The sequence below is a fragment of the Vulpes lagopus genome, chromosome 20 (assembly GCF_018345385.1).
Source record: "Vulpes lagopus strain Blue_001 chromosome 20, ASM1834538v1, whole genome shotgun sequence".
Classification (NCBI taxonomy): Eukaryota; Metazoa; Chordata; class Mammalia; order Carnivora; family Canidae; genus Vulpes; species Vulpes lagopus.
Window position 1 is genome coordinate 10,643,535 of NC_054843.1, and position 10,173 is coordinate 10,653,707.

At 41.7% G+C, this 10,173-nt stretch overlaps 1 pseudogene; it reads left to right on the plus strand.

Moving 5' to 3' along the window:
* The first annotated feature begins 1,254 nt into the window (after positions 1-1,254).
* LOC121479332 lies at positions 1,255-2,645 on the plus strand (annotated as a pseudogene).
* Positions 2,646-10,173: the final 7,528 nt, after the last annotated feature.

A 10,173-nucleotide genomic window follows, 5' to 3' on the forward strand; every position in this document is an offset into this window, starting at 1 on the left:
GCCTTTGGAGCAGACTAAAACTAGGATGCTCTCCATCTTTTGTTTCTGTCCTTCTGCCCATCAGCTTAATTCTTCTTTCAACAAAAGGATTCTTTTTCTCTGTTCTCCAGTCTGCACAATAGAAATGGCTATTCCTAGCTTCTTGGTCTACATATAATCCCTCTAGCCACCCATGAGGCTTTCCTTCAATTGGCACATTTTTTATTCTTGGCTGGGTTAGTGGCCCACCTCGGCCAATCTGTGAAGTCTGAAGACTAGGTCAAATTTTGTCATTGTGACAGCCAGCAGCTGCCTCGGAGCCCTGCAGATTTGGGAGGTCACAGGTAGAGAGAAATAGTTCGCAGCAAAGAGGAGGTTAGATAGGCATCTCAATAGGCATATCTTCCACCCATGCATACATGGAAGGTTGTCATAAATGGGATGAAGTTTAAAAATGTGGCTATGAGGTCTATGACACTCAGACTAGAAACATGATGCAGTGAGGTTGGGGGAGAAACTAAAATTCCTCAAAATTCTTTTGCTTAAAACAGAAACCCATCTAAAAGCTCTAGAGCATGTCACTTGAGATTTTTAATACGTTAAAAAGGCTTCTATGTGCAGAAGATTACATACAGTTACTTGTTTTAATTACTACTCAAGTTATTAAAGTTGTAATATTTTTTAAATACCTAATTTTTTAGAGCAGTTTTAGGTTCACAGCAAAAGTGAACAGAAGGTACAGAGGTTTCCCATAACCTCGCACCTGCCCCCACATTTGCATGGTTTCCACCACTATCCACATCATATGTCATAGTACATCTGTTACCATTGATAAACCCACATTGACACATCATCGCCCAAAGTCCATAGCTCACATGGGCGTAGCTCAGTCTTGGTGTTGTCCATTCTGTGGATTTGGACAAATGTATAAATGATATGTATCTACTGTCAAGTCAAGTACTTGACAATACTGTCAAGTATTATACAGAGTATTATCACGTCCTTAAAAATCCTCTGTGTTCCACTTATTCATCCTTCCCTCCTCCCTAACCCCTGTCAATCATTGCTCTTTTTAGTGTCTCCATGAATTTGCCTGTTCCAGGATGTCATATAACTGGAAAAATACAGTATGTAGCCTTTATAGAGTACAACACAAAAAGCACCATCCATGAAAGAAAGAATAACCTGATTTAAAAAGAGGCCAAAGACTTTTTCACAACATATTTGCCACCAGGACAGAGGTGTCATGAAAACCACCATGAAACCTAAATCAAAATTGGAAAGGAAAAGACTCATATCAACATCATCATTGGACATCTAGACTCAGGCAAGTCTACCACTACTGGTCGTCTGATCTATAAATGTGGTGGGATCAACAAAAGAACTATCAAAAAATTTGAGAAGGAGGCTGCTGAGATGGGAAAGGGCTCCTTCAAATCTACCTGAGTCTCGGATATACTAAAATCTGAACATGAACGTGGTATCACCATCGATATCTCCCTGAGGAAATCTGAGACCAGCTAAGTATTATGTGACCATCACTGATGCCCCAGGACACAGAGACTTTATCAAAAATATGATTACAGGCACACCTCAGGCTGACCATACTGTCCCAATTGCTGCTGCTGGCGTTGGTGAATTTGAAGCAGGTATCTTTCAAGAATGGGCAGGCCCATGAATATGCCCTTCTGGCTTACACACTGGGTGTGAAACAACAAATTGTTGATGTTAACAAAATGGATTCCACTAAGCCACCATAAAACCAGAAAAGATACGAGGAAATCATTAAGGAAGTCAGCACCTACATTAAGAAAATTGGCTATCACCCTGAAGAGTAGCATTTGTGCCAATTTCTGGTTGGAATGGTGACAGCGTGCTGGAGCCAAGTGCTAATGTACCTTGGTTCAAGGGATGGAAAGTCACCCGTAAAGATGGCAATGCCAGTGGAATCATGTTACTTGAAGCTCTGGATTGCATTCTGCCATCAACTGGTCCAATTGACAAGCCCTTGCAAACTGCCCCTCCAGGACATCTACAAAGTTGGTGCCATTGGTACTGTCCCTGTGGGCCAAGTGGAGACCAGTGTTCTTAAACCGGGCATGGTGGTCACCTTTGTAACAGTCAATGTTACAACAGAAGTTAAGTGTGTTCAAATGCACCATGAAGCTTTGAGTGAGATGCTTCCTGGGGACAACGTGGTCTTCAATGTCAAGAATGTATCTGGCAAAGATGTTCATCATGCCAATGTAGCTTGTGACAGCAAAAATGACCCACCAATGGAAGCAGCTGGTTTTACAGCTCAAGTTAATATCCTGAACCATCCAGGCCAGATCAGCGGTGGATATGCACCTGTGCTGGATTGTCACACAGTTCACATTGCTTGAAAGTTTCCTGACCTGAAGGAGATTAATTGTTATTCTGGAAAAAAGCTGGAAGATAGCACCACATTCTTGAAATCTGGTGATGCTGAGATCATTGATATGGTTCCTGGCGAGCCTATGTGTCTTGAGAGCTTCTCTGACTATCGTCCTTGGGGCCGTTTTGTTGTTCGTGATGTGAGATAGTTGCTGTGGGGGAGAGGGGGTGGCAGCAAAGTGATGAACAAGAAGGCAGCTAGGGCTGGCAAGGTCACCAAGTCTGCCCAGAAAGCTCAGAAGGCTAAATGAATACCTGCCCAATATCTCCCCAATACCTGACACCTCAGTCTTGATCAGAATGGTTTGTGCTAATTGGCCATTTAAGTTTAATAGTAAAAGACTGGCTAATGAGAGCAATGCATCATAAAACCTTCAGAAGGGAAGGAGAATGTTTTGTGGACCATTTGTTGTGTGTATGTGGCAGTGTTAAGTTATTAGTTTTTTAAAAAATGAGTGCTTTTTAATAGAAACAACTTGACCAAAAATCTGTCACAAAATTTTGATACCCATTAAAATAAAAGTTTAATGAAAAGAAAATGTGTCTTCTTTTGGCCAACATTGTAACCTCATATAGTACTATTCAGGTAAAAAATTAAAGTCACCTATAACCTATTTCTGGTACTATCTTACGTTGAAACTCAGAATTTAGGCTAACATTTTTTTCCTGGTGGGAATTTTTGTGTTTTTTTTTTCCACCTTGCTGAAAGGAAAGAAATCACCTGTTTAAGTACATAGTATGAAGCTGTGGGGAAAGGGGATCTGTTGGTGTAACACATCATAGCTTAGAGCAGATAAGCAAAGAATAACACCATAAGATAGCTTATAAAAAGGTTAAATTTTGTAATACTAAAGTCAATGTGTTGCATATAAAATTTTGTATTCTATCAATATTGAGTAAACTTGTTAATACAAAAAAAAGGGGGGGGGGAGGGCCAAAGACTTTAACAGATACTTCACCAGAGAAGATATATACATGGCTAAGCATATGAAAAGATTCTCCACATCATATGTCATCAGGAAAATGCAAATTCAAACAGCAGTGAGATATTGCTACCCACATATTAAAATGGCCAAAATCCAGAACACTGGCAACACCAAATGTTGGTGAGGATGCAGAGCAACAGGAACTCTCATTTAACACTGATGAGAATGCAAAATGGTACAGCCACTTTGAAATATAGTTTGGCAATAGTTTGCAATAGTTTGGCAATTTCTTATAAAACTAAATGTACTCTTACCATCTGATCCAGCAATCGTGCTCCTTAGTATTGACCCAGCACATGGACGTTTATAACAGCTTTATTCATAATTGCCAAAACCTGGAAACAATCAAGACGTTCTTCAGCAGGGAACAGATAAAGAACTCTAGTATATCCAAAAACCGGAATATTATTCAGCAATGAAAAGAAATGAGCTATCGAGGCATGAAAAGACATGAAGAAAATTTCAATGCATATTACTAAGTGAAAGAGGCCAGTCTAAAACATTGTAATATTTAAAAACGTGGGTTCTTCCAAAGTCTTTATGTTTAATTCACAATTCTTACCCTTATTTATGTCTACTAATTTTTAGGTAAAAATAATATTAATCACTTTCATTTCTTATCTGATTAACATCAAATTGACTACATTTAAGTAATAAGTTCTCCTAGGTAACTTCCCTATTTAGAAACGTTATTTAATTCTCTAAAACATTTTAAGTGTATTTAAAATTAAAATATATGTTTCTCTAAAACACTTCAAACGTCTGATGTGACAAACTTATAAAACTGACAAGTGAAATCTTTCTAAGCCTTTAAGCAATTATTAAAATTTTATAAACCTGGTGAATGAAGTTTCTTGAGATTCATGGTGAATGGCTACCAAATGCTTTCTGGTATTAATTCTCCCCTCTTTGCCTTTAGCTAAAACCCTTAAGCTTTAACTGGAGATACGTTCACCCAACAATAGACTACACTATGTGGGCAGCTGTGGCCACGTGACTAAGTTTGGGCCAGTGGGATGTGAGTAGATATGATGTATGCTACAACCAGATCATCACCTTTAAGACGCTTGCAGTGGCCCCACTTCTTTCCCACTTCCTTGCATGTGGCAGTGAGCCAGTATCAACCGTGCTGATGAAGATAACACAGGCCACAGCAGAGCCAAAGGAGAGAAGGAACCCATTCACTAGAAGACCTCACATAGCAAAACTGCTTAGCCTGCAGCTCTGGACAACTCACCACTTGACTTCTATCATTTTTGAGTGATTGTACTTTGGGGTTAGACTGTACCCTAATAATACAATGTTCAAAGATTTCCTACAAACTAAATTGATTATATCTTCTTAAACATTTCAAATTGAAACTGCAAGTCCAATATGCCAGGTTCTCTAATACATTAGATTTCCTTCAATATTTCAAGCTCTCTCTTTATATATATATTTTAGGAGGAGAGACAGAGGAAGAAGGAGAAAGAGAATCTTGAGCAGGCTCCGCACCCAGGGTGGAGCCTGACATGGGGCTCAATCTCACAACCCTGAGATCATGACCTGAGCCAAAATCAAATTGGATGCTTAACCAACTGAGCCACCCAGGCACCCCTGTTTTGAGTTCTTTAAATAACACACAAATTGTGATGGTGATTCAACACTGTCTCCTGAAGTTACCATGAAAGGAACACCATATTTCATGGAATCTAAGATGCCTTCTTAGATCTTCTTAGTCTTCTATTGTAAGATATAATGTTACTTTAATAATGCCACCATTTATAATTGTTTGATGCCATTGATTACAGAATGCATTCCAAATTCCAAGATGTTAAAATTGAGAAAATGTAGCAATATTCTGATTTTGATTCATCTCACCATCTAAGAGCCATCTGCATATTCTCCTAGGGTTGCAAAGTCACTTACTGAACCAAGAGGAGGTGATTTGCTGTTGTAGGCCAACTGAGTCTAGTAGTGGAAGATTCAGGATTTTTTTTTTAATTTTTTTTTTAAATTTATTTATGATAGTCACAGAGAGAGAGAGAGAGGCAGAGACACAGGCGGAGGAAGAAGCAGGCTCCATGCAGTGGGAGCCCGATATGGGATTCGATCCCGGGTCTCCAGGATCGCACCCTGGGCCAAAGGCAGGCGCCAAACCGCTGCGCCACCCAGGGATCCCAAGATTCAGGATTTTAACGTAGTTACAGATTCAAATTCTTGGCAGAAAAGTGAAGATGGTACCTGGATGTGAATAGCAGTTGGAATATTAGAGTTGGAACCTGTATGGTTTGTCAAGAGGCAGCTCTGTGTCCACATCTTTCACCTGGAATCTAGTTTCATAACATGGTCTCATGTGTTTTCTGGGTGGCTTTCAGTTTTCTCCTTTAACCTGGTTTAATTGAAGCTCCTTTCAACTTTTTTTTTTTATTGGAGTTCAATTTGCCAACTCCTTTCAACTTCTTATCACCTGATTTGAGTAAGCATACCCCATATATACATGCAGGCTCACGCCCACACATACACACAGATTGCAGCCAATCTCTTTGCTGTAAGATTTGGGTTAATTGAATGCTGTCTGCAACAATCTTTTTTATATTTTATGTTTTTGCCTATCTCATTGGCCATCATTTAGTAATTATTGCAGTGAAAAGGCAAAAACGGGGATTTATTATTGCAGGATCCCAGACTATATCCTAGAATCCAGGGACAGGATGTGCCACCAGGGCTCCTGAGGAACTAGATTGGGACATTTTTTATTTCTCCAGGACTACAAATATTTGTCTCTACTCTGCTCATGAAGTGTCTGATCCTGCCTCCCCCTTCCCTCTATGCCCTTTTGTCAATCAGGGATAAGTGCTCTCTGCTTCCCCATGCCCACTGTGGAAGATGGCTAGCCCATAGCTGGAATGCCCTGAGATAAATGTGCCAAGTTCAAGTGACCACCAGCACTGACCTTCATCTCTCATTTGAAATCCACCATGAATCCAAAGAAGTGCAGCCATGGAATGCAAATGCTTAGTCCTCGGGCATTAAGGAGGGTACAGGATAAGATGAGTTCTGAGTTTATACTATATGTTGGCAAATTGAATTTAAACAAAATATTAAATTTTTTTTAAAAAAGGAAAGAGCTGTCCTAGGAAGCTGTGGACAGGGCAGATCTCACCAAAGGTGGCTACTTGGGGGAAGTAGAGCTTCATGGTTTCGGACATGGAGCCAAACCAGACAACCTGGATCCAAACTCAGATCCTGCTGCTTAATGACTATATGACCTTGACCAAGTAACTGACTTCTGAGAGCCTTAGTTTCTCCATCTGTAACAGAATCATCCCAAAGGCACAGGGTCATGGCGGGGATTATATGGTATATGTGGAAAGCAGGGGAAAACCTGCCTGCCACGTGGGAAGTGTTCAATAATTGTTTTCTGATTATAGAGACAGACAAGTAAACAGATGCAGGTTGCATGCAGGTTCCATCTACCAAACCTGACAGACCATTCCAACCCAGTCGTGATTTGCTCATCCTCCACCCAGATCAAAGAGATGACGCATTCAAAGGTAGGGCATTCCATCCCCCAGACCAAGATGAGTGTGAGTTCATTGATTTGCTTGCCATGGAGGGGTCATTATACGTGCTGAGGCCTGGGGACATTAGCAGTGAAGGGAGACACACTGCTTCACTGCTTTCTGCCTCTTGAAGAAAAACTTCAAAGGCACAATCAACAAGGCTTCGGGATGAAAGCATGAAGATGGGGAAAGGGGGGAAGAGGTCAACAGCACATCTGAGCTCTTGTTCTATGTAACTGGATAGATATTGGTGACATTTAAGGAGGCAGTCTGAGAGGGAAATCCCAATTTCTGTTTAGGGCAAAAGCCAGGATGTTGGAGTGAGAGTGTGGTGTTGGGACTCGGGCTCCCCACCCCCCAGCCCGGCTCTGCACTCACAAGTGTTGCAACATCAGGCAAGTCCCCTAACCTCTTTATCCGTCTTCTCGTCTGAAAAGGAGGAAAGTAATAGCTCCAAGTCACGGAGCTGTTGTGAAGATAAAACATGTTTATATAGGCGTATCTCATTTTATTGTGCTTCACTTTATTATGCTTTGCAGATATTGCATTTATGGCAATCTGGCACTGAGCAAGTCTGCTGGCACCACTTTTCCAACAGCGTTTGCTCACTTCGTGTCTCTGTATCACATTTTGGTAATCTCACAATATTTAAAACTTTTTCATTATATTTGTTATGGTTATGTGATCAGTGATTACAATTTGCTGGAAGCTCAGATGATGGTTAACATTTTTTTAGCAATAAAGCATTTTTAATTAATTAACTTTAACATATTTTAAAAGACATAATGCTATTACACATTTAATAGACCACAGTGTAGTATAAAAATAACTTTTGGAAAACCAAAAAATTCATTGACTTACTTTATTGCAATCTTCACCTTATTGTGATGGCCTAGAACTGAAACCACAATGTCTACAAGGTGCTCCTGTACCCATAAAGTGTGTAAAACCATGCCTGGCTCCCTAAGTGTCAGCCTTCAGCACATGATGGGTTTGAGGTGCCTTTGAGACATCAGCAGAATGCAAGCACCCCAGAGGAGTGGCTTGGTGGAATTGCTATTGGATCCTGGCATGACGCATGGAGGGTGCTCAACAAATATTTGTTAGCAGGACAAGGTAAGGATTTTGTCTAGAGGGTAGGCTGTGAATATTAACCTGTGAATCCCCATGTGGGTGGGACCTGAAGCCTCTGGCTGAGGAGTCCCTAGGAAGGGAGAGTAGGAAGAGGGGCCTTAACTGGAGAGCTTGAGGAACCTCAGACTTGTGCCCATGGGTTCCATTTGGGACATGGGTGTCTCCCATTTCTGCTCCCATGTCTTACCTCTTAGCATCCCTCCAGCATCATTGCCTCCTTGGGGGGGGCGGGAAGAGAGGGGGCTGAAACATGACATTCTAGGGAGAATTTGATGACAGCTTGAACCTTAGGATAAGGATGCTGGCCTTTCCATAGGGTGGAAAAAGGTGGCCTTCTCCACTCGGGAATTCACAGCTGTGCAAAACAGTAGTACTGCAAGCCCACTGGGGGTTTTCTCCCTAATTATTCAACCTGTGGAGGGTCAGCTGTAACCCATGCTGGCTGTCCTGTTCCTACAGCCAAAGCCCTGTTTTACTATGCCACCCAGTACTCCTTCCCTTCCCTTCTTCTGCTCTTGTTGAACTCTGTCAGGAAGTTCATATGTCCCCCTGGACCAGCTATCTGACAGTTTCCCTGTATGTATGATGGTGTTATTTCTCCAAAGCCTGGAAGTTTACTCTTGGTGTGCCAGGGCAGGGCACACAGCCAGAGGGGGCCACAGGAGGCTCAGCACCCCACCTACTTGAGCCTACATCAAGGCCTTCATGACTAGTGTCAAGGGCAGGCTGTGAGAGTGGGCCTCCAGAACTTTCTAGTAGCTCTTCCTATGTGCTAAGCTTTAAAACTGTATTTAATAGTTTTTGCGCATTGTAAATGCCAACACCCCAGGACAGAGGCCTGCCTGCCCCACCCCAGGAACAGGGTCTGGTTCCCAGTGGAGGCTCTGGCAGAAAGCTCCAGCCTGTTTCTGTGAATTTCCCCAGATCAGTAGACAGACACCAGGCCACAGAGGATGGAGGGAGGACCAGGACAGCTTCATCCTTGAAAACCTGAGAAAAGATAACTGTCATATTAGGTTTCAGGGTTCTAAAAATTATTTTTTATTATATGCATTTTTTCCGTTGTAAAATCAATATAATCTCATCACAGAAAATTTGGGAAACAGGAAAAAAATGCCCCAAATCCCACAATCTAAACATAGCCGCTGTTGACATTTTAGAGGTTTGTTTATAAACTTCCTATGTGTGTTTTTATTTACATAGTTTTAATCATACTGTATATATCATTTAGTATTCTATTTTTTCCTTGGTATCTAATCAGTAGCATTTCCATGGTTTTTTTTTTTTTTTAAGATTTTATCTATTCATGAGAGACACACACAGAGAGGCAGAGACATAGGCAGAGGGAGAAGCCGGCTCCCTGCAGGGAACCTGATACAGGACTTGATCCAGGACCCTGGGATCACACCCTGAACCAAAGGCAGATGCTCAACCACTGAGCCACGCAGGCGTCCTACATTTCCATTTTCTTAACCGACCTTTGTAACTAATATTAAAAACCATCGAATTATATTCTACCCAAGGAAATGCTGGGGTCTACTTGATCATCCCCTTTTGGATGTTCCAGTTCACACTTTTTCACTCTTTATTCTTATGACTGATTCTAAGACGAACATCTTTGTGCATCGAATTTTTCTGCATTCAGGAATGCTTCCTTTGGTTGGCATTCCAAAGTAGGATGTCTTGAATCATTTATGATCCCTTAGGTCTATCATCATTGTTTTTCCAAAGGGCACACCAGAAATGTGGAGCAAGCCTCAGGTTAGAATTGGAACTAGGGGAAACTGAGTTCCAAACAGCAAGGATCCTGTGCTCTCAGTACCCAAGAAACTGTAACAAAACTTCCCCAGGGCGAGGGTATGAGGTCAGAGGATCTAGGAAGACAAACTGGGGATGCCTGGAAATGCCTGGTGTATGTGAGAATCCGTGCCAAAGAATGTGAGCAATGAGTAGATGTGTAATTGCCCATGTGCAGATGTTGTATACCCAGGCCTCCCCTGAGCTGCACCACCCCAGACAGCTGATTGCTCGAGTGCCATATAGCAGTGAATTGCAGGAGAAGGATAGGTGAAGGCCAGGATCCCAGGGGCAGAACATTCAAAGGAGAAGCTCTA